Genomic DNA, 26,610 nt, shown 5'->3' with positions numbered 1-26,610 from the left:
ATGCACCAAATACAATAATGGCTCTCGGTCCTCCAGACTCTGCATCATCTGTTGCTGCTTTCAGCAGATACAAATCTGCCTCATCATGCTTGCTGCTGATCGACCTGGATATCCGACGGACCGGCCACTGTATGATGGTGCCTTGGATCCAGATTGCCTCTATGTGGCGACAATTGGCTACTGTGTAGCATCGGAAAAACGCTCCAAACTTGGGGCCCTAAGTTGGCTGCTGCGGCTGAATTACAGTTATGTTATGTTACTTGACATTTGTATAGCGCCTTTTACCATTGTTATGATTCCAAAGCGATGTGGGTTGAATGCCCTTGGGTACTGCAGTCCAGGTCATTGGTGAGAGTAGTGTAGTACACTCTACATGGGTGGACTCGCTATGTGTGCAGCCAGTGTACAATAGGTGTGCTGCGCTAGGAGGTGAATAATATATGCAGTGACTGATGAGGTAATGGACAGTGCTCTGGTATTGGGCTCTGCAGGTCTCCCATGAGGGCAATCAGACCCATACAACAGGATCTAGCCTGGTGTGGGCATGTTGGCTGGACTGTCCTAGATGTAGTTGTATTTGCAGGTTGTGTGTGTTTACAGTTATGTCAGTGATGTGCTCAACCCATGGTGTCGCATGCTAGTTCTATACATTCAGGCTATGTGTGGTAGCCAGTTCATCGAGGATACCAAATGTCAATGCACAGGATTTCTGTAGGCCGGTCTCTAAACCAAGGGGTGATAGATGCAGGTGTTATAGATGTGCGATTGTGAAGCGATGTGTGTCTTTTACTTGTCACTGCATGGTTTCTGGGTTCTACAGGGATATGAGTGAGGAAGGAAATGTCTTTTATGGACAAGTTTGTCTGGAAGGGATCACTGTGTATGGTGTTGATATACGTGGATGGAAGTGTTGTAGGAGTGTAAGCTGCATGGATGAAGACACAGGCTTTGCTGGAACGTGATTGCAAAACACGGTCCAAACCAAAAAGGTTGCCTACGAGCCACTGCTCGGTAGGCATGTCATGAGAAAACCATTGCCTTTGAATCTGGTTCATCAACTCGATTTCCTTTTGACAGCAGGGAACCGGAATTTCCCATTAACACGCCTCCCAATGCCGAGCATGGGATTGTGAACCGTTCCTGTTTCTGGGCAGACTTTTCCATTGATTTCTTCTTATTCACCCTCACAAAAATAGTGTGCACCCCAGTGTAAATTCACTTGTGTGGACAGCCCCAAAGTGTGCCTGGTGGACCCCGAGTCAGATCTTTGCAAATGGCTCGAGCAAATGGCGGAATAACTGGGGCTGCACACATGTGAGCGAGCTTGACTCCCTCATTTGCTCAGAGTAGCTCATCTCTGGTGTGAACCAAGTAACGCACCCCTTAGTTACTCCAGATGAGTATTGCTCTGCTTCAAATCCATACTGCTGCATCGACAAGCAAAGTATTCTCCCACCCTTAACTTTCCAAGCGTTCTTTCAGTGCAATTAGAATTGTATGGCAGGTGTAGTGGTTGTTATTAAGATGATCAGAAATTAGTAAACAGGATAGATATGTCATGATTAATCCTCTGAAAATGAGCGCGACTACGAGTGCCCTACTCTAATGGCCTTGACTCCCTTCTTTCCCCTTGATTTATGTGTGTCTTGCATTTGTCCTGATTCTTTGTGCGCCTTGCGGGCCCCGGGATGCAGCACTATATACAAAATAAAGTGAGTAGTAAGTAAGTAACAGTAAGACAAGTAATATGCATCACCGGGAGATACAAAGGCAGGCGCCAAAAACATGCCATGCAATGTGAGATACTATATGAACATATTAACATATCATGAGTTAGACAGTATGAACAGGCACACTTGTGAGTAAATCCTACCGGATATGACATAGTATTTTCTTAATGCATCCGCATGGCCCACTGTATTTACAACTCCCCATTTAGTGCAACTCGGTGCCTCATAAAGGTTACCAGATGACATCCCAACCCTCCAGGCACTAAAAAAACTGCTCTGCATCTAAAGCATCCTGCCTCTGCAGCATCCTGCCTCTGCAGCATCCTACCTATACAGCATACTGCCTCTACAGCATACTGCCTCTGCAGCATCCTGCCTCTGCAACATCCTGCCTCTGCAGCATCCTGCCTCTGCAGCATCCTACCTATACAGCATCCTGCCAATGCAGCATCCTGCCTCTACAACATCCTTCCTCTGCAGAATCCTGCCTCTGTCTGGCCGATCTTCAGCAGGTGCGCATTATTCTGATGAACATATATTGCATCATGTGACCTAAATTGCTACATGATATATGCTTCCAGGTGTATGTCCATTATGCAGTCAAAGCTTTTTTTATTCAGTACCTAGCTTTCAAGCGTATCCCATTTTCTGGCATAACCCATTGCCAGTATTACAACCATCCCAGCTAAAAGAATGCCGGACACAATGGGCGCAATGCAGAAATGTCGGCATCAATTTTGTAAAATAATTACAGAATCGTTATTTTACAAAAGTGCTGCCGAGAACACGGGTGTTCATGAACACATTTGTAGCTGTATTCGACCGGGTTCACTATGCCCCCAGGAATTCAGCTACCCATGTTGTCCCCCCTCACCAGGCTGGTGCGCTGCTCACCAAACAGTCCCAATCCACTCTGCCCTCAGAAACATTTGAGCCCCAGTCCCCTAGAAGCTAGTGGAATAATTAAACAACCATGCTCAACCTAATAGCAGCTTCAACGTTTTATCCTGCCCTGACACAGGATACAACGTTGAGGCTGCTTACTTAACTGGTTTGCCCACCCACCTGCACTGCTACCGGCTTCTAGTGACCGTCCTTCAGAATACCGCCACCAAAATGGTACTGTATATGTGTGCCACTATAGCACATATTTAAAAGTGGAGGAGTGCCACAAGAATACCTGTCTTAAGTGGCAGTTGCTATGTTGGTTTCCTACCAATCCCAGCAACCGCCACATATATTCCAAAAGTGGCGCATTCATACCGACTTTAGATGCATGCGCCATCTTCAGAATAGGTCTTAAGCGCTTTTTTATGACCTTTTCGGTACTTAACACCCACTTGAGAATCGGGCCATCAGTTTCCAATCGTGTTTTGGATACAATTGGAATTTTCATAGTGGAAGCATCACATTGAGTGCAGGGCACGCTTCCCATGGAAAATAAATTAATATTGAAAATAGCATAAAGGCTCTGTCAGAACCAATGCAGAGAGTAAGCAAAGACAGCAGCTCACTCGCCATTCTGCGTATCGCCCAATGCCACAGCAAAGGCATAACCACTTGTCGAGCAACGATTTGGGTCTTCGGGCGAGTCCAGCTGTTCAGCTCACATATTTGCCTTCATCTGTAGAGTGAGCAATTCACGCACCAGCCCGTTCATCATTTGTTTCCCGCTCTGAAACATGTGAAGTGTGATAGATCATATCCAGCACATCAGTTTCTTCACAGCCCATTAACATGCCTGGCTATTTTTGATACAATGCATCAAACCACTGGCCTAATTTCTCATCTTCCTGAAAATGGCAAATGTGTACAGGAGTGCCAATCAGGCTGGTCTTCTGCAGATAAATCACGCACAATCGCTTGTCTTGAGAGGCCAATATTTCCCTATCACTCGCCGCTGAAGGATGGAAGTCTGAGGAGAACCAGCGATCAGGCATAGCCTGTGTGGCTTGAAAAGCTCAGCGACTAGACTTATTTGTAGCAAGAAGTATTTTCCATCAGGCAATAGGAGATTGACCTATAACATCTGGTTTGTGTCTACATTGTTGCATCTTTCATTCAGCTTTCCAAAGTGGTAGTCGAAAGGCTCGGTCTTAAACATAACCACTGGCGTCCAAACCATTTGTTTTTAACGCGGCCAAACCACACCTGGATTGCTTCCGGTGATCTGCAGAAAGGGTGTGATGGAGGAGTTCAGGTTTGACTGCCTCATTTGGGTGATAACAACCAATAATGGTTTTCATATGCCACCTCCTCCTTTCAGCACAATAGGATACAATCCTGTCCAGAGTAAATGCCGGTGGGTATGATTAATTACAATATTTCCTTTGACCACTCTTAAATTTCGGAAGTCAAATTGCATGTGCAATATAACTAAACAGAAACTATGATGTGACAATGAGGTTATTACAAAAGATCTCTCTAAAGTGGCAAAATGCCAACGGTTCTCAGGCGAACCCCTTCACAATGACTTATTTATCCCGTTCGTCCACAGCATCCCAGTATGTGGATTTCCTTTCCAATACTGAAATAATTAGGGTGACCAGACGTGGCGGTTTTCCCAGGACAGTCCCCAGAAAACGCCCTCCGCCTGGGGTCCCGCCAGTGTTTTAATTTTATAAACCCTGTCCCGGGATTGGAAGGGTTGGTGGCTACAGTCCCAGTTTTTGTCGGGTCCCAATTTCAAAATCCCGAAATCGGGTCCGACACAACTTTTCCTGCGCGTGAATGGGGCGTGAATGCTTTTCACTCCCTTATTTCCTCCCCCTTCTTCTCCCTGGCCGCTTTCCTCCAATGAGAGGAGTGTGCCTGTGAGCACCCCCCACCACCACCTCCTCGCAACAGGCTTGAGACATAAAAGTGTGACTACAGTGTTATTTGTGTTTTTGTGTTTACTTTAGTCCTACTTCTATATCTATGGCCTGTTCTTTTTTAATTTCTTTTGTATCTGGTCACCCTAGGAATAATACATATATAAATAACTTCAAGCTCCATAGTCTTTTGGTCATGGATTAATGCCCTAACATGCAAGGTAAAAATAATGGGCTAGAGTTCTGAAATATAAATGGGCCATTAGGGTACGGGGCTTGCAGCCCTCCTTACCATATGTGGCCCTAACTCATATATATATATCTTGACAACTAGCACCAACTTGTGTGAAAACCCCTGTTGTCCCTCCAGCCACATGGGTGCAGGGAGTGATTTGCTAATGACAGGCCGAAGGGGACCTACACTCCTAATTCATTTATCACATGTACTCCCCTTGGTCTCATGCAGAGATAGATGAAACATGTATAAGTACTCTCATTCTATGGAGGGACACCTCTTTCTGGGCAGTGCTTTAAGTACGGCAAGGAATCGGTGGGGCTAGGGGGACCTCTAACAAGGGGGTATAGCCTAAATATTTGCATGTGCTAGGTTTTGCTTTGCTTGCACTAGGATCGAAGCAAGAGAGGCAACACATTTATTTTGTACCTTCTGTTGCACCCACCTTTCATTTTGTTTCTTAGTTGCAGGCCTTGAACCCCACAGGAAGCCCTGCAAAAAGGGATGCCTGCGGGGGTCCAAGCCTGTGATTAACAAAAAAACGAGAGGCATGTGCACCAAAGTATGATAGCAGTGCACCCGCCTCTCCTGTTGCTTCTTATTCTATTGGATCAACACTCCCAGGCAGCCTTTCACCCATCAGAGCCACATGGTGAAAGGCTGCCTGGAGGGGTTGGCCCCTCTGAATAAGAAACAAAAGGAGAGCACTGATATAGTGCCTTTTGGTGCACCCACTATACCCTTACTTAATCAGAAGTGCAAACCCCATTGGGCTGCTCTTTCACCACACAGCTCTGTTGAGTTAAGGGGCTGGCATCTTTAGGGCTAGTTGGGAAAGCCTGACAGACCCTGGCTCAGTAGCAGTTTTTGGAAACTGCCAGGGATCGGCTCCCACTCGCTGCGGGCCATTTAACCCCTTAAGTGCCAGGGACGAGTATGCTCGTCTTTTTTGCATAGACTTGCGTAATAGCTGCACTGTTTCTGGGAGAAATACTGTTCCCCGACTGTGCATTAATTAAGCAATAGAACCCGAGCGTCGGGGGCATTACCGACTCAGGTAATGCCCCGGGGCCCATAGGTAAGGACCCGAGCAAAGTAATGCCCCAGGTCCTTACCCATGGGCCCCGGGGCAAAATTGCGTGACCGGGGCACTAAAAACTTTTTTTTGTCCCGAGTCAAAAAAAAAAGAAAATGGCCGCCGCCATGGAAATGGAAAACGGAGTCCGTTTTCCCCTTCCATGGCAGCCATCGGGAACGGACGCGCTGGGAACACAAGTGTTCCCAGTGCGTCCGCTCCCGAAAAAGGATCAAAAAGAAGGTAAGTGGGGTTGGGAAGGCGGGAGTGGGACGGGGAAGAGGGGAAAAAAACAAAAAACCCCCAAAAAACGTACCTGCGTCCTTGGCTGGTGACGAGGGAAGCCCTCAGCCGTGTGGAGGTGCAGAGCGGAGTTGGCCCCGCTCCGAGTCTCCACACGGCTGGAGGATTCCTTAGCTGAGGGGTTGCCATGCCCCCTGCCGGGGACAAAGGCTGTGGAATCCCGACGGAGGGATTCCCGGCCGGGTAGGGACCGAATGCTTGTTGCATTCAGATTGTCTCTCGCCGGGTTACTAATGTAGAATCAGCAATGCGTTTTCACATTCATCAGCCTCTCCTGTGGCAAGATCATAAACCAGACTGTGTGTGTATGCATCAGAATTGGATACACAAAGACCTTTGAACACGTAGTTTCTATTTTGGGAACACGTCCACCAGGCATTGTCTTCCAATTTCGCCTGCACTTGGTGAGTACAATTGAAATAAACGTTGTACACATCGCAGCCAAAGTGGAAAGCACAGCTAGAAACACAACATCATGTGTTGACGTTTCTAAAGAACATAACCACAGATATGCTGAATTGCAGCACACCCGTGTAGCATTCTCACTGTGGTTTCAAGTTCCACTTAGCTGTGGTCGGATAGGCTGAACGGAGAGCTGCACTGTATGAAAACACCTGCCTAGTTGCTTTAATTAATAATAGCTGTGGCCACTGAATTCAGATGGCAACCTACTGTTACAGATATTGACTTTTCATGTAGCTCATGCCATAAACTGAGCTGCATTTTGCTACCCAAATATTAGGTTTCATTTTTACACAATAGGAGAGTGTAAGGGTGTGATGCCCCAGCCAGGATTCAAACCTGTGATCAGAAAACACAGATCAAAAAGGATCTGTGATTCCTCAGACAATCAATCACAGCCTAAGGATTTGTTTTAAAAAAATGCATGGTTTTGGTAAGACTTGATAGGATTGGTGATGCGTGCAGTCATTCAGCGCAGTCAGCGAGGGCTAGAGGCAGACTTTCATGGTATCAAGATTCAGGTAAAATGGGTCAGAAAGTAAACTCCTATTGCTCAACCTGACCCTGGTAGGTGCTTTCCTGGCCCAAATGGCTAGTAACCCGTATCCCTTACTTCTTGACAAGCGGCGTCTACTGCACAGATGCAGATACCCTGCCCACTTGTGGTGGTGTGCCATGCAGAGAACCAGGTGTTTCTGAGTCCCACAGACTGATTATGTTGGCAAATTGTTTACATGCTGGTGTATGCTCAACATTCATTGAATAACCCTGCGGTCATTACTCGTTCGTGAGCATCATGTGTTATGAATATCCAGAGCTGGCAGAGAATATTTGGAAATTCAGGAGGACACACACATTATTTCGTCTGATACCATTCAAAATTACTTCTTCTGGGCAAGCAATTCTGCGGCAAGGAATCTCTTGACTCAAGCCAGATTGAATTGCCTCCCCATAAAATGGGCGCTGTCTCGCTGGTCAGGGGGCAGGGAGGGGAAAGGGTGCCCTTTCGGTTGTGAGGCGAGGAGGATATTCTGCACTTTATGTTTTTCTGCCCAATCTTTAAAGATTTTGGAGCTAGAACGTTGGTTCCAGTTTTGAAAGATAGACAGTTTGTGCAATGCCGACCTGCATGGCTATATTTATTATGGGCAGAGAACCCACTGGTGAGCTGGTGGCTTTTGCTGTTTTTAAGACAAGCCCTTGGTAAAAGGACCTCCATGTAATCTGCATATTTGTGTTGAATGGTTGCCTTGTTCTCTTTAGGTTTAAATTAACTCAGATGGTACTCATGTATGATTGCTTGAAATGAAAAGGAACTAATTGTGATGGAAAGTATTTGAGCGTATTAGTAATTATTATTACCCTGTTGTCTTTTATGATTTTATTGCTTGTGCTTTTAATATATTTGTAAAGTTTCTAAACATACCCAATTCACATGTATGCACATGCACTTTTGAGATCAATGACACTGTTTTTAAGCTGTGAAGGAAGAGCATTATATTTGCTGATTTGAATGTTCACTTGACATTGTGATTATCTTTGTCTCTGTGTTAGTGTTGGGTGCATTTATGAATCCTAGTGTTTGAATTACACTGCGAAATCTGATTGAATTTTCTTCGAAGGCTTTAACTGGATATAGCACTTGGAAACTCATTGCATATTGAGTGCTATTATTCATTATTGTTGTTTTTTTTATTGATTTGCAATCTTTATATTGATGTATGTATTTATGTGCTTTTATGGCTAAATTGCAGACATAAATCTGTCTTAAGTAAATTGTTCACAGCTTTGCAGTTCCCTGACAATCCATGACCAGTATTGCAAAATGAAAGGGATAGGGGTGTTGGCAAAGTGTTTGCATCGGTGAACGTCATTGCAACAATTCCCAGCCGACATTGCACATCTCATCAGATCCAACCAACGCCTGCTGAGAACTGCCAGGTAACTTGTGTGATTTGCATGCATGTCATGACTTCCTGATCTGTTTACGCAAATAGTGACCATAGATCAGAATGGTCCACCAACCAGACATGGCATCAGTCGCTTTCTTCTGTAAGGTCACCTCTAAATTGTATAGGCATGTGGATGTGCTGGGATATCTACAGGCGTGTGGATGAGCTGGGATTTCTACAGGCGTGCGGATGAGCTGGGATTTCTACAGGCGTGTGGATGAGCTGGGATATCTACAGGCGTGTGGATGAGCTGGGATATCTACAGGCGTGTGGATGAGCTGGGATATCTACAGTTATGTGGATGAGCTGGGATTTCTACAGGCCTGTGGATGAGCTGAGATTTCTACAGGCGTGTGGATGAGCTGGGATTTCTACAGGCGTGTGGATGAGCTGGGATATCTACAGGCGTGTGGATGAGCTGGGATTTCTACAGGTACGTGGATGAGCTGGGATTTCTACAGGCGTGTGGGTGAGCTGGGATTTCTACAGGCGTGTGGATGAGCTGGGATTTCTACAGGCGTGTGGATGAGCTGGGATATCTACAGGCGTGTGGATGAGCTGGGATTCTATAGTCCAAATCTTGGTATGAAGCAACAGAGCACTGTACAAGGAGATGCAGTAACAGGGATGATTAATATGCAAAGATCATGGGCATGCTATACAGGCTAGGGAGGGAAATGGAGACCCTGTCTTCATTAGCGTGTAGGTTGATCTGCAGTTATCGCCCCTTGAGCACATAACCCTGTGAGATTCACACAATCCAACTGGACCTTCCTAACTGCCTTGTAAAGTCACTGGGCCCGCATCTGCCATTCTCTCCCTTTGGTTCTTCCTATATGAGGGAGACATCAAAGTGTGCTCCATTTTAATCTCTCCAGAAGGCCCCAAAGCCACAAAGCAATGTCTCGCACAAAATACAGTTCACATGAAAAACCAACTGGCTAAGAAGGCCTTCATTTTTCCTTTGCAAGGTTCTCAGCTATAGCCTCAAGCTGATTGGCCGGCATTGGGCCAGCACGTGCCTTAATGGGCCCAGACACACAAGTCATTTTGGATCACCCTTTCAGCTCCCTCCCACTCAGCAATTGACCGTGTCAACCTAACGCCAGCAAAGACAACAGATAACTCCAAAGTGCCACACGCCAATGCTGCACTGTGATCCAACACAACTATGGGATACAAAGTATCATCACCCTATAAAAAATATTTGCCAGTGGAATTGCAAATGGAGTGTTGCAATCTGTTGACAATTCTGATTGCATGAAACGGGTTCCTGTAAACCACCTAGTTGTCACAGTTGGGCCCGATACCTATAGGTCAGGAATTATTTCTGATATAGCGAGAACTCAAGGAAACATCCGCAATTTAAACACTTGGGGGTAGGATGAGGTAGATTCTTCCTACAAAAACACCTGCCCATCCACAAAATAACTGAACCGCAAACAGATCCAGCACGGAAGCAAAGGACAGGCGAATGCAGAAGAAGGAAGACGTGGTAGACGCTAACTGGTCCCCCATGGCCTCTTAAAATGCTTACCATTCTCTGATGTGCAAGAGCCAAGGGGCTAACATTTGCATTTAATGCCTAGCGCAAGCAGCAGCCATTTTGCGGGCGTGAGCTCAGCCTTTTGTTTTTTTAGAAGCATAATGATAAAAAAATACTGCTGATTGTTCCGCGCACAGGGGAAAGCGAGAGTGCATGAGATTGATTTCTCTCTCTTTCTGACGGCCTGTGGATAGGAGAAGATTGTCACAGCAGGCTGTGACCATCATTAGGCTGAGCCTTGAAATAGCTGATAGCAGAGGGCAGAGAGGCAGAAACAAAAAGACATATGTTCCATCGCAGGGTCTGTCGAGGTGATGTCATTCTTCCCTCTGGTGGCCATGTACGCGCGTTGGCTCTGGACGCGCTCACTTTCATTGGTGGAGGTGACTTTAATGGCGTCCGCAAATGTGCATCCTTATGCACGGCCTCACACAAATACGCTTAAAAGAAATCAAAATAATTCGTCAAAAGAACTGGAATCCTCCACGACTCTCAAGTGTAGCATCATTCCTGAATGGCCTTCCCGGTTTACTTAAAAAACCAGAGAAATCCAGTTAAATCATTTACTTTCAATTATTTCCATTGTAGGTACTTGAAAAAGCTTGGATCCAAGCTCCTATGCTTTCCATGGAATATTTATTTTCATAGGGCCATCTTGACCATGGGCCTGAACCACAGTGCGTTTTTCAAAGGGAACATCCCATTGAAAAAAGATTGGTGACTGAGGCCCTACGTACAGAGGACACTGTGCTACGTGGGATGCAGTTGAACTCCATTTGCTGAAACTCGAATACGATGGGGAATAGGGGAGGAGAGTCTTTTAAACAGGGCAGTACAAACTCACAAGCTGCACAGTTCTTTTTTTTACATATATTTTAAATTGCACATTCGACTGATTTTTAGACACAGGGAAACACATTGATTAGAACATATATATGTATGTTTTCTTTTTCAATCATGTACATTCGGGCCCAGGCCTCAAGGTTTCAAGTCTCCAACTCATCACCAAACCACACTGACGTTTCTCTACTCCCTTCCAAAACAGAGCACATTTAATTTGTACTTAGTTTTGACTCTTATTTGTAGAGTTAAAAGGGCGCCATCCTGAGTGCTCTGTGTGTTCGGGAGCGCCTTTCAAAGCACAGGCACCTGGTACTTGGCTCAGCATGTGTGCGCTAGGCCAGGTGATGTGATATGATATGTTATTTATAACACGCTTAATACCTAGAGGTTTTTAAGCACGGACCCAGGGATCGAACCTCTGTTGCTTTATGTCGTCTTGCTTCCAAGGTAAGCACGTTGCCACTGAGCTATCCTCCCGAGGCTTAGTTAATACAGCCCCAGAGGCTGTAATGGAAGTACCATCTTGGTGCCCTTAACTAATCCTGATGTGATTTGACCTAGTTTGTCTTTTAGTACATTATCTTTGCTTTACATTACATACATTGAGTTATGCTATTTTATATTACATGAAACACTTGCGCCATTTGTGAAACAAAACACAATCGTACATTAGCTTACAAGAAGTTCTGTACAGTAGCACAGACTACACAGATGTATAGTTTCAGACACTGAACCTTAACTAAAATAACAGTGGTTGCAGTGGCCAGGTTTTAATATTACACTGATTTGAAATTCACATGAAAGAATAGGATTTAATTTAGCATCTAGTGGAATTATTGTTGTAAAAAAAAAAAAATATATATATATATAATTGCACCTGTGAGCTAAAGAATTACCCTCATTAGATGAAAAATGTATGGGTCTAGAACATACGCCTAAGAAATGACAGCTTCAATGAGAAATCATCCATTAAGCCTTGCCAATGCTCCTACTTTTCCAAGAGGCTGCCCCCTTAGACCATTACATTTCCTTTATGCACCTTGCAACTAAGATTCATTTACAATTTAGGTGGCAGACATAAGCATTGCCTCTCATAGTGACAAAGCTAATGGGAACCACTGATCCCATTAGTTGGTAACTTAGACTGTTATTTGGAATATCAACTCTGCTTTCATAGAAGCCCATCCCAGAAAGTTGGAAATCCACGTTAAAAAGAGAAGCATTTGTCAGGATATTAGCCATGTGCCTGGTGTTAGAATGGATTTGTAAACTCTGGCCTGGTGGACAGATGTTTAGAAGGCCTCCCTTGTTATAGTGAATTGGAAGCAACCTCTGGGAGTTTAGACAAAGCAATCATGGTAGCATGGAGAGAGGCCAACGCTAAATCGCAGGCGAGGTGAGTCGAGTTAGGGGTCCACAGTGAGTCCACACAATGAAACACCAAGGATTACACTTAGACAGTTAGTTATAAAACAACTATTTCTATTTTTGGCCCAGAAAACACACTATGGAAAATGATTAATGGCAAGTAATATTATCACAAACTACTTTTTTATTTTTTTTATTTCTTTATTGTTTTTTTTTAACAACAACAAACACATAACATACAAACACCTTTAACGTAGATGGCTTATTGGCACTTCATACGGAACTTTTATCACAGAATACTCAAAACTATAAAACATTTATACAGTCACTGTAGTTGGTGCAAAATAAACACTCCCACCCAATTACCTGTAAAGGAAGGTACGTGATTAGGTAAGCACCAACTGTCCATAGGAGTTACAATCCTAACTTAGAAAGTCCAGTACTAAGTTGTATGGGGTGTGTGCCCAAACTTTCACAGTTTTCCAAGAGTTTAGGAGCCGGGATAAAATGAGGAGAGGGGTCCTGGGATGGGAAGATGAGTCCAAATGTTAGATGAAAATGTATTCTAGCGAATAAGACTGTTCCCAGCTGTTAGAGGGCTTACAGCAACATGTTTTGCCAAATCCAAACAATGGTAAAAGTTTCAAAAGTTATGCAAACTTTTCAAGGGTGGAAATAGGGGCACATAAGTATTGCTACAATTTACCACCCGTAATCCAGTTTCTCCTCAGGCTGGGTGGGTTGTCAGAGGGTCACCTGAGGTAGGTTTTACAGCCTTTGGTTCCAGTCATTGGTGCCCAGCAGATGCGGGTGCAAGAAGAGTTGCACTCTGAGAGGTTTGGGTCTATTTGACACTTCCTTATAAACCGAATATATACCCTTACCCACCCCCATACATATTTTGTATTCAATTTGATGGAAAAGAAAAGGTTAAAATAAATTTGATCAAATGTTTTAGGTCAATTGTTTTAGGTCAATTATGCTAATACCAGTTGGTGCAACCTCTTCTGTATGGACAATGCAAGAACCACCACTGCAGCACTCCTCGGGGCACTCAACCAGATGCAGGAAAGCTGGTTTCAGGGATGGTCACCTTTGCACGGCAACAGCAGGTGTCACAGTTACCATGGTCGAAAAAAGCCTTCTATTTCAGGAACCATCAAAGACAGGGAGCTGAAAGTTTGCAAGAGGACCTCTTGCCACACAAGCTGGTGGCCACTGGGCTTCTGGGCCTAAACTCAGGAGAGCAGCACTTCTATCGCGGTATCCCAATCTGGAGCTGGTAAGTTGAATGGGTGGTCTAGGAACACTTCCAAGGGCTCCAACTTGCTTGGGTACCAGAAGACACCAGACCAGTTGTTCCCACTAGTCCAGAGGGTTGAAGCACCAACAAGGGTCTTCAGGGATCAGTAGCCAAATGGGGATCCACTGGGACTGCAGAAAGATTTGATCACCAGGTATTTTCAAGGATTGTCCATGTGTCTTCTACAATCTTCACAGCTATGACTGGATACTTGGCTCCTCTTCAAATCTGCTGAAAAGGCTGCAGGACACCTCTTCTTATCCCAAAGTCTGTCGAGATCAGAACTAGCACTACAATGGCAAGATCTGGCCCACACATGCCCACCAGCAGTGGTCCAATCAGAGGCAACTGTGGGTTTCACTCAAGCATGCATACCAGACTCTCAGGTGCCAGTATGTGGATTGGGACCAGACAGTCGCAGACCACTTTCTGGGACCCCACACCATGGTATGCACTAGCCCACAAAAAGCAAGCCTTTCCTGGGCAAGTGCATAACCATAAAAGGATTTTTGTGACCCGGTGGAGTAGTAAGAAGGCCAAAGGATAAGGTGGCCAAGGAACAAACAAAACACATTGTGGCATGGCCATCTTGGGCCACTGTCAGTAGCCAAACACAGTGCGTGCAGTAAGGCTAACAAAAACTACAGTAAAAAAGTATGAATAAATAAAAGCTGCCTCCAGTTTGTCATTAGGCAAACCTTAGGTAACCAATAAATCCCTTTGAGTGTACTCTAGGGCCATACAGAAGAAACCTTCCACATTGGAAGATGCATTGCAATGATAAAAGGTTACCAAAAAAGTAACACAGTCAAAACAATAAGGGAAACATAGTTTCCCAATACAGACAGCCTGAATGACTAGTCAGATTCCCTATAACATGTGAGCAAAAGCCCAGTGGAGTGGACCTGAAAGCTTCACTTCACTGTAAAATGTCAGGAAATGGTGGGAAACAAAAGCAAAATATTTGAGGGGTCCATAGAATATAGAGGGAAGTTGTTAAACTGAGTAAACGTTCCTAACACTGGGGCTACGCAGGATCAGGAAAGAAAAACATTCAATTTCTATTTGTAATGTATTGTACTGAATAGACATTCAAAATGTACGGATTAGGGCTGCTATAAAGAGGGAGTATTTTTTCTAGCTAAAGCTGTTCTTTTGAAGTGTCGTTTTAGTGTTTATTCAAATGTACATTTGTTGAAAGTCATGGCTATGTTGTCATCTTTTCACTAGCGCAACTTTTTGTTACATGCTTAATCCTCTCTCTCTTTTAAGTGCCTTGACAAATGTTTTTATTACCAACTAGCAAAAAGTTCCCGTTCTCTGAACAGGTTCTGTGGACAAACATGACGACACTCTCATCAACTGTTGAATATCAATGATAAGGTAGGTCGCTGTTCCGATTTGCTTATAGCTTGATGTGTTTTGCACTCTAAAGTAAACTGAGCTGAAAATGGGTGTATGAGGCAGGCCGACATACCCCTGAGCAGACGTTGGGGGGAGGCGAGAGTTGGTGTGCTGCTGCATACTGGAACCTACTGTGCTCCCGCCCCACCTGTTGCCTCAACCTGGCGTGGTGCAGTTCATTGCGGTGCATTCCGGTGCAAATATCCCATAAACCGTGCATTCTAGAGTTGTGGACCAGTCCTTCTACGACCACATTGTTGTTTTGCCGATTTCAGGCAACTTTCTCATGTGTGAAGGTGCTGAAATCCGGGTAAGGGGTGGGGTGTCCAAATGTTATGCAGCCAGTAATGTCTGGAGGGTCCTAACAGGTAACTATGCAAAGGATGGTGCATATTGGTAAATCGGTGTGGCCACAAACCAACAAACACATTTTGACTTGTGCTGAAATCCGGGGAAAGGGGTGGGGTTTCCAAATGTCATGTAGCCAGTATTGTCTGGAGCGTCATAACAGGTAACTAGGCAGAATTTGGTGCTGATTGGTTAAATGGTGTGGAATTGTATAAGGAACAATGCTTCGCCAAGTCACAAACTTACAAACATTTTTTACTTTTGCTGACATCCGATGAATGGGGTGGAGTGTTCAAATGTTATGTAGCCAGTATTGTCTGGAAGGACCTAACAGGTAACTATGCAACATTTGGTTCAGATTGCCGAAACGGTTAGGAATTGTATAACGAACAATGCTTTGCCAAGCCACAAACCCAGCCACAAACCCACACATTTTTACTTTTATAAATATAGATTTGAATGGCATTTCATTAATCAGCATCAGAATAATTAATGGTTGGGTTAGCCATGCTGGGATTTGAACTTGTGACAGTGGGCAGTACACAGTTCTCCGAAGGGAGTACTTCTAACTGATCCTTTTGTGGGTATGAACTTGATAGAAACTGTGGTCATTGCTGCAGCTTAGCATATACGTTCTAAGCTGCAGATCCAGAATTCTTCCCCAAAGGGAGGCTGGGAATGTGGTTCATCCGCTCGGGCCGGCGGACACACACCAGGAAATCCTAAGCAATCAAGTGAGGTCATAATGTGCACTTGAGAGAGGGATTTGATCCAGAAGAAGTTGTTGATCCTACATTCAACTGGCTTCACATCAGTGATTGGAAATTGATTAACAATCAATTAATTTTGGCTTGAGCTATTAAAGTGCAAAATAGTACTTACAATCTGTACAATATGAATATATTTAAAAACTGACAATTATATCACAATAAATAAAGCCAATAGTAGAATGATTATTACAATTGTGGAATCGTTCTTGTTGAGGTACAACTGCACATTCAACAATGAATGAATGAAGTGCCAATACAATGTCCAAATCATTTTAAAACAGCCTTAGAATAGAATCAGTGATTCCTCTGCACCCAGTGTACAATGTACAAACAATAATCATACATTAAAAAAGTAGATCAAGGGACTTGTTTCCTAGAACAGCTCATATTGACGCTTGCTGAGGTTACTATTATTTGTTAATATTTAGTATGTCCACTATGGAGTTAAGTTTTTGGTGGAAATTTACAGAAAAGTTCAAAATGTGAAATAAAAGTAGTAAATAAATTAAATTCATATATAAATACAATCAAAAAACATACATCATTTTCAGAAATTACACCGATATAAATGGAATATCGCACAATATGCAGTGAACATTTAAATCCTAAATTATAAAAATATTTACATCTTAAACACCAGTCAAGCAGAATGATGTTGTTTAATAACTGTCTGACCTCGGGACTTTTTCTCTAAGTCTCCATACGTTCAGTTTATAACTGGCTGTGCCATAAATGATGGTGTCTTGGTCAACCAACATAAACGTGTGAAGCACATCTTTGCATGACGTAATGCCATATTTCCACCAAATAGGTTGCAGCCATCATTTTATTAGCATGGAGTATCATGGACAAAAAACTATAAACTGTAATAGATTTTCGATGACACTCCCACAACGAGGGCTATATAAAAAGGAGCCTCCATTGCCCATCTGGCATGAAATAATCCAAGGGAAAGCATGCCTAACCTGAGATTAATCATTAACACTTTCATGGGAAAGATAACTCACTTAGTTAAATATGATTCTACACATGGGATCATATTGATTTCCAGGTAGCTAAGCAACAACAACAGGCTACTACTCTGACTGTGGCTTAGTATATGACTAACCAGAGAGACACTGTTTACTTCTTTCCATCTGACCTTTGAAGATTAAGCACAGCCCAGGGTTATTGCAGACATCTCCTATCCCAAGAGCAAAAGAGGCGTCCATGATGGATCTCAGCCCTGAAGTTTCACGATATCCAGGGTAAGATATAAAGTCAACGAGAGCCCTGTTGTAGTAAAACAATGATGGCATGTTCCAGCTCTTCATATAAAAAGACAGCAATCTACATATTACTTCATGTTTGTGTCCTCAAAAGCCAAATTCAAGTTTAAACTATATGGCTGGGCTACTGTGACAATGGACCTCTGCCCTGCAGGAGTACACAAAGTGAGTAGAGGATAAAGTGCCCACTAATCCCTCACACTTCTACAAACCAAGAACCAACACAATTATAAATGTGAAACAGGCAAAGTTAAGAGCTATACCTTCTTCGCCTTTTGCGGTGTGGTGGACCGAGGGAAGGCTATACTCTTAAGAGGGTTGTGAATGTGGTCCAGTAGCAACCCGAACACTGAAGTACGACCAGTCTAAAATAAAGGAATATATATCTACTTTAATCAAAATCACAATTTATAATAATAATTAACTAGAACAAACTATAAATACTCGCCCCTGTATAAGGAACAGAGAATATGCAAAGATAGAACAAATGCAGCACTGTGGGTAATGAGACTGGGGAAATTAAAGGCAATTAAAAGACCACATTGTTCAAAAAGTATATTTGTTGAGGTTGCTAAAGGGATTAAAATGACCTAGCCAGTATGTAGGGCTCAAAGATGGACCAGGGGGGCAGATACCAGTCAATAACATTTTTGCTAATGACTTGGTGGTTAGACGGTGTCAAACCAGGGTTCTCTGCATTGTTTGCAGATTTTCTTTGTTTTCGAGGATGCAGCAATTGCCATGGTCTAGTAGCATGCTTGCTTCGAGTCGCAGTTGAATGTAACATAACTGCTGTCTCAAAGCATCTACTCAAGTTGTGCAGTTCTGGCGGTCTGTGGTTTGAGTTCAACGTTGGTGGTCTGGTACCAGGTTTTAAAGGCATGTCAAATCGACGTGGAGGTCGCTGTTCAGGGTTTACCAGAGTTGAGTTTATCGGTTTACAGGATACTTACAGGAGAACGAGAATCGAGCAATGCAAGGCAGCAGTACCTCATTGTCTTGAGTCAAGGCAACGGTGTGTCCGGCAAACGTAGTCGAACAGTAAAGGGCAGTTCAGAGAGCAATGAACGTCAAAGGCAGCTTCAAAGGGTACTAGAAGTTCACTCGATGTTCAACATACTCGAATCACAGCTCACAAAGGGTGGCATCAAAAACACAGGTATGTTGGCTGTTCAGGATTTCAGGAGCCATGGGTCCCACTCCAGGGTATTCATGGCCAATGTTTGTAATTTTCACGGTATCCCAAACCCGGGGGAGGCTGGCACACATCTTCAGGGTTCCTGTGACACAGTGAGGTTTCAGGCAACCGGGTGGCTGACACAGGTGCAGTCTTTGGTCAGCAGCAGAGTTCACCCCAAATGGTCCCTAAGTATGTTAGGAAACAGAGCATTCCCCTTGCTTAGGAACACCTGCCTTCACATCACAACTGGGGGACTTTAGAAAGGACTGTCCTCTCAGCAGGGTCCAGCAAAATCTTCTTCCAGGGTAACAATCCAGAGAGGATTCAAAGAAGTGGTGTGGGATCTCTTCTTCTAAAGGCAAAAGCCCACAGCTGATTGGACTAAAGATAGCCTGCTTTCGAGGTCCAATCCCAGCTCTTGAAATGAATGCCCTTCTGACATCACCCCCAAAGTGCTTTGTGTTACAGGAAGCAGAGGGGGCAGGAAAAAGAAAGAGACACACAAGATGGCAGACTCTTCTGCACCTTCTACATATGTCTCCCTGGCTACACTAACCCTGCCTCCTCCCTTCTCAATAGAATGAAAGGCCTTTAGAAATTCAGCACCCTGGTGTGAGGCTTAGCAGTTTTTGAAAGAGTGTGTCCTTTGATTCCTGTTCCCAGGACAGCTTCCTTTGGAGTGGCTATGCCTGGGGAAAGGGTATGACCTGCCCTTACAAAGGAACAAAGAGAGGCAATCCTCCAAGGCTGCAGTCCTGCCAGTGGGCAAGGGAAGCCGTGTCTGGAACAAATACACATAACCCTTCCACAGCTGAACTCCACCCACAGGGTTGACACGTGTGATATTATTCTATTGTGGTTGGGATAACTGTGAGAGATGCTGGCCACCAAACCCTAAATCAGGAATGGCTTATTGATACAGTTTAGCTGCCACCCAGACAGGATCCTCAATTAAACAGTTTTCTGGAACAGGGGTGCATATCTTAAATGCATCCCCTGCACTGCAGGGCCTTGGCTGTCACTGCAGCTGCCAAGAGGATTACTGTGATCCGAGGCTACTCTGTGCCACTGTAGGGCTGGTGCTGCACATCAGGCTACTGATGCAGCAGGGCACAAGTACACACTATGCTTGTGGAATGGAGCTTATTAAAGGGGAATCTGATCTACAGATTTCCCTTTCGGAGATGGAAGTACCCACATTATTTTATTCATTAATACAAAATAGGCAAAACAGGGCTTTCACACCCTTGCCTGATGGCCACGGGTACTCTATGGGAGATTTAAGCAGCAACAATATCTTCTTCTCAGCCCTGTATAGGAGGGAAAGATTCACAACACCTCACAATTAATGAAGCGGCGTGGACCTTTCTTCTGTATATCTCAAGAGTTGAGTCTATCCCTCTACTGCCAAATCATTTGGAGAATGAAGGCACAGCACGTCCATGACACAGTAGTACTGATTCACTCTCCTCTATTTGTGGGGACCAGCACACATTATTCCAAATACGGATGCTAAGGTAGTCATACTGGCAAACAAACTCCAGGTCCTTGCCTAGATGTCTAAGGGGTGATCCGAGTTTAGGTTTCTTTTTTTGTGGAGCAAAGCGCAGTTTGGTAGTATTAGGATTAATCACAAGTGCCTTATCTACACAGAGCTCTTCCAAGGTACTTAACAGATTTTGTAGACCCATAGGAGTTTTGGAAATTAAAAATACATAATTTACAAACACCAACATCTCAATGTTTTTGTCCACTCGGGGTGGCACCTCTGCTTCAAGATGCTTAATGGACGTAATGATGGAATTAATAAACAATGAGATGGGGCCATGAAACACCCCTCTCTTACCCCAATGAAATTGCTATAGATTAATGAGTTGAAATGATGTCACAGATGGAGGAAGCAGATATGGTACACCATCGCCAAACATACTGTCCCGGGAGGATAGCTCAGCGACAACATGCTAGCCTTCGAAGCAACACAGGTTCGATCCCCGGGTCTGCGCTTAGAAACCTCTGGGTATTTAAGCGTGTTATAAATGCGCAACTAAGAAAAAAAACAATTACACAAAAAAAAACACAATTCCTGTAACAGCGCCTCGATGCCCGTGGGCTGTGTGAGCACTTTAAAAATGCTAAATAAATACATAATAAATAAATACATACCAAAAAAACCAATGTTCTTGCACAGGGAGCATGGAAAGCATACTGTCGCCTTAATGGGTTGCCCAAGACCATCCATAGGAGGATATGGTGCAGGGCAATGTTAATTGCGCTATTGATATGGTTGAAAGGTGCAAGGGTGGATGAGAAGGCGGGTTGGAGAACATTGATGAACATATTCTGAAGTAAACAGCACTATTAATATGACCCCCCTTCTAATAAAAGAAAGAAGAGAATGATCATAACTTCGATATTCAGCAGATGTATAAACAGATGTGTAAAGGCTACACCCCCCCCCCAATCCCCATCACGTGTCCAAATTCTCCCGCCACTTTCTCAAGAAAACCCCTTCTTTGTGCTTTATGTATCCTTAATTGTTGTTCTACGACGATTCTTGTTGTATGATGCCTCGTATGAAAGAACTCCAATTGGACTAGTGGGAAGTACTGGTGCTAATGTGTATGTTTGTAACACAACAACAATGAAATGTAATGTTTATCTAAGACTTTCTGTCCCACTTTCCTTCCAAAATAGAACTTTGATTTGCTTTTTACTGTCATTGAAGAACCACACGAATCCACCCTCAGACTGCTGGCCGCCAACCATTGGTAAGGAATTGGTTTGTGCCGTCATCTCAACAACTGAAAGGTGTGCAGTCTATCAACATAATACGTTTCATGGAACATTGGATTGTAGGTACAGCTTAAAAGGTTTCTCCTTCATCAAACGCAGTGATGCCTGATAAGCAAGTATGATGGATCAGCTATGGCAGGCATTGGGGAGGCAGAGAGCCTCATAACACATCTGACTTGCCCTTTGCTTTCTTTACTGGCACTGTACTTTCCAAACGATTATGCTTAAATCATTTGTTATCTGGCAGTTGTTTCTTTTGCCATAACGGTCCTATTTCTGCCTGTGGGAGATGCCTGTTAATTCAGTGTGTCAGATAACAAAACCTTTGCTGCACTTAAACCATGACTCATAACTGTCTAACATCTACAATTAATCATGCAAGTGTAGTTTCCCTGCACACATATCCTCATGTTTATTATAATCTAGACTGTTTCACTCCTGTCATTCTCTTTGGCTACATTTGATTCCACTGGCCACTCTATTTATTTTATTTATTTGTATTTATAAAGTGCACTGGCAGCCCAGGGGCATCGAGGTGTTGTTACAAGAAACTTGTTATGCTGTTACAAGTTACTCTATTTTGTTCTAACATTTCTCCAGTGATCCAACCGGCTGCTTGTGTTACCATCACATGACCAGCTTGTGCCATTGCCATTTAGTTTCAAGTATTGTTTTGCCTTGTGGTGCTTTGAGCTGTACCAAGATCTCCCTGTTACCGAGGATGCAACTTGCAGTCATATTAAAGGTGGGGTGGGGATGCTGGAGTCCTGCAATGCAATCAGTTACTTGGCACAATTGTATGTGTGTGACATCCGTAATATCCCATACATGCTTTTTTGAACATATGTTTTAACCAATAGACCTAGTTCCCCGTTGTGCGCCTTGGTTGGGCTACGGTACACACTGTTATTCTTGATGATGCAGTACTCTCCTATTGGCCATTGCAAATGAGCAGGATGCTACTTCCTACCGAATAATAGATAGTTGGAGACAATGGCATACTTTTCTGGCCCTTATATACGTGTGTTTAACTCTTTTGGGACCTTTGGGAATGAATGGCAATTGAATTTTCAATGATTAACTTTGTCTTTTCTGGTACCCAATTGAAGAGGTCTCTAGGCAGCCACACTGTCAAACATAAACCAATGCCTGTATTGGTCTGGTAAACACATAGCCTGAGTATAACCAAAGCTCACTCTAGAAGGTCTATGAATGCAGCTGAAATAAAATCTCATCCCTATATTGCTTAGTTGTTAGAGGTGAAGTGTACTGGGGTCCTTTTACATGTTCTGCGCTGGTCAGATGCCTAAGGCACACCTTCAACTCCTGTCAGCCTCGCCACTGCGTTTGGGGTTTCATACCCCCCCTTCCCCATCCCACATTAGGGCTGATCCATCAAATCAGCATACCCAAAGTAGATTTACAGGATACTAGGAATATCATCACGCATTAATTAAAGGTAGTGCATAAAGGTGTACATTACAGATCCCACATACTAAAGACATGACGTAGCATAGCGAAAAATACATGTCTGCGAACTTAATCTCGAAGACTGTAACCTACACACTGTTAAGTGAAGGTTAAAGACCTGGCTATAGAGACGTTCATACTGTTGACCTGTGATTACACTTTACATAAGGCGTTCCTCTATAAATGTCTCTGTCGTTGACACTCTTATGGCAAAAATATGATCACTTCAGATATAGAAATAGGTGTATTATGGTCGGTTCTATGTGATTACAGAGAATGCTTTTTTAGCTGACACAATACCAGTGAAGAAATATTGTTTTTTTTTAGCGGGCCAATCCCTCCATTTCTCTATGAGTTTATACCAATCTCAACCCCATTCCCACCCATTTTACCCCCTTGCCCCACTCCATATCTTTTTTTTTTATCAATGTTATGTTCTCTGTTTTTATTTCTCTGTTATAGCATTCTCTTTAATTGTATTCTCTATTATGGCTGGATACCATTATGGTCTATATCTTTAAGAAACTCCCACTGGTCATGTATAGACTAATTTCATGGGTTCACTAGCTGGAACAGATGAACTACTATGGAGAACTGCCAAGATGCATATTTGTATGCTGGAAATTGCAACTGGTTTTTAATGATATCAGTTTGTAATTGTATGGAATATCCCTTATTGATATAAATGGATTTAAATGGATGCATGCAGTTCAGTGACCAAACATTTTTTTTTCCGCAGGTAGATCAAATAGAATCCATATGTGACTAATCAAATAATATATATATTTGTATTGACCATATTTCTGTGAGGTACGTTGCCATCCCTTCTATGATCAACAGGACTACTAGTAAAACTTCAAGGCAATATGATGCCACCCGACTCACTATGCTGTCAGCATCTCTGCTCCCTGCCACCCAGTAAAGCTGCACCCCTTCCCTGTTCCCCTCTGTATCCCAACCCCCACTGTATATCTGTTCTGTTGTTACCTCTGAAAAGCGTTCAGTTAGGCTTCGTTACTGTTGTATACCTCTGTAAAGTGCTCCGTTATGTATCTGTATTGTTGTATACCTCTATCAAGCGCTGTGTTGCTTCTCGGAGCTAGGTCCGCGATCAATGAATAATATAATAATATTGGAAAAATACAGTGTAGTATTGCAATGCCGGAAGTTCCCTCATGGCCATAAGCTGTACTTAGAGTTAACAGGTTTGATAGATCTGATCCATTTGTAGACATCCTCTAACTGCTTGCAAGAGAAAGCACCATCTCGGGAAAACCTATTGCGGACTATGGTGTATTGAACAGCTCAACTTCATCAATCCTGGCAAATTTCCTTTTATCAGGACAGTCATGAACTAAATATGTATGGTTATGTATTGTGGTGTCAATATGTGTTCTCCATCCTTATCGTCTCCCCAGAATCCAAGTTCATCCTCTATGGTTTTGGTCATTGTACTCTGAATATACACCATTTTTGAAATAGTATGATTATTTTGTTGTGTTTTTATGAACTGCATGTTGAAATGCAGAAAAGCTTAAATAATAATAAGAATTAGGTGAACTAAAAATAATGTTATTCAGAACCCTTAGAATGCGATAGGCAGTAACAATGTTCCTGACTTTGACATGTGGTCTGCAAGAGAGTTGGAGGGCTTGACGAGACCTTCTAGAGACTTATCATTAGGGCTGACCTCTGGGTTTGTAAGGGTAGAACGAGGACAATTGAGGAAGATCACTTACAATGTTGTCTCTCATTACTTATTAGGTGTTTGCTTTATGTATAATTGAGACATAAAAAGAAAGAACACATTATGTTTTGAGTTACCGTCTGCCATATGGCCATCACCTTTGAAAATTTCATGTTGGTGACGTTAAGGAAGAAATCATGATCTCCCCTAAAAAAATAGCCAAAGAGGTTAAGAACCTCCGAATACACTTGGCTACTGAACTAACACTGGAACCACAAATCGATAACAATATCGAGAAATGTTTATTTCACCTGCTCTCAATCAGACGCATCATGCCTTTTCTCACCTTTCCATAAATGGATTTCATGTCCCTTCTCTTATCGAGCCTTGACTGTGGTAACGGCATATATCTACTAATGAAAATACAAATGTTTCAAAACACTGCAGCAGGAATGCTACAATGACTTGACAGAACTGACCATTTCACATGTGCACTCCCACATCAGAAGTCTTTCCAGCATCCACCATTACCTTCAGGGCAGTGGAATGAAATTTAGACAAGGAAAACCAATCCTGCCCCCTCATAAGATAGCTAAGACCCCAGCAACAGAAAGTTAATTCACTTTAACAAACATAACCAGTATACTCTGCAACTCACGCACAAAGGGAATATGCACACTCCAGGACCACCTGTCTGGAAATCACTGAGGACCTGGATAGTAACCCAGTTACAGGAACACCCGCACTATCCAACCAACACTTCTGGGTTGAATAAGCTTAGGAACATTAATATTCCTGCGTCTTACATGTCTGGCTTCCCAATTGCACCTGGCAGTTTTTGCCCCTCATTGGAGTTTTCTGTGTGTGATATTTTGCTACTAATTGATTTTTGCTCTCTATCTATGCCTATTTTCTATTGCTGCTCCATCAATTATGGCTCCTTTTTCTTAAAGATGCTGATAATATGCTCACGAACAAGGTTTTACTCCTGAAGTTTCCCAGACAATGTGTTTTGGTCCTGGACTGCACCATGAGAAACTGTGATCCTCATTGATGTCTAGCTCCTTATTTTGCTGACAATGGTGATTTATTGATCTTTGATATATTGTTCCATGTACCCATAGTAACTATGCTCGCTACTATTATGTTCCCATTTGATTGCTCTGTGTGGGAGTATTCTCCTGTTTGATGTTTTGAACCTGGCTCTACATTACTAACCTTTTTAGTCCCCCGCGATAACTGACATGACATCTCCACACACCACTTAACACCTGCCCTCATGCCACTACACCAATAGTAATGACTAAATCCGCCATTAAGGAGAGAGGGGACATGCATGAACTGGTATGTGTCAGTAGTTCACAAACCCTTGCAAAAACATTAGTTAACAAACTACTCCACATGACCATAACGCTCAAACATATGATAAGAGATATCGACAAGTAGGCCATATATGCAATCATTTCAGGTTGCATGCTGGCCACGACTCAACAGGCGATGTGCAGAAATCACCTAGAAGCTTATGCCACTCACAGTGCCTGTTTACCTATTATCTGCATGCTTCGGCGCAAGAGCAAATGCAATCTTGAACTGTTCCCTGTGCTCCTACTTAGTAAACCCATTTGTATCGACTCCCAAAGCACCAGAAGACCACGGAAATAGAAGCAGCTGCACTACATAGAACAAAACAACTAGATGGAATGAGAGCTTCACAGTGTTGAGCCCTTAGTCTCAAATTCGCGGATTTTCTGTATTCTCCTGAATTCTCAAGAAGGTCATGGATTGAGATGTGAGTTGGATGTTTCACATAGAAATTGAGCTTTTATGATCAACAGAGCTATAATTAAAATGAGGAATGGGCGCGGGGTTTGTCTATATCTGAGCAGCTGGGTTCACCCAGGTGCATATTCATGGCCAGAAATAATTCATCCCCAACACCTTGAACCTACTCGTGCTCTAGAAAAAAGAATGCATATCAATTCATTTTCCTTATATTTATTTATTTATTTTGGGATTTGTAACACGCACCTAACCCTTGGGCATCTGGGCGCTGAAAATCT

At 43.2% G+C, this 26,610-nt stretch overlaps 1 protein-coding gene across 1 annotated transcript in view; it reads right to left on the bottom strand.

Moving 5' to 3' along the window:
• LOC138487326 (autism susceptibility gene 2 protein-like) overlaps positions 1–26,610 on the bottom strand; it is a 2,615,289-nt gene that overhangs the window by 681,103 nt on the left and 1,907,576 nt on the right. The window lies entirely within an intron of this gene.

The sequence above is a fragment of the Ambystoma mexicanum genome, chromosome 9, assembly GCF_040938575.1.
Source record: "Ambystoma mexicanum isolate Mex_15411 chromosome 9, UKY_AmexF1_1, whole genome shotgun sequence".
In the NCBI taxonomy this organism is placed as follows: Eukaryota; Metazoa; Chordata; class Amphibia; order Caudata; family Ambystomatidae; genus Ambystoma; species Ambystoma mexicanum.
Note: the sequence above shows the minus strand (reverse complement) of the source record. Positions and strands in the feature narration are given on the sequence as shown.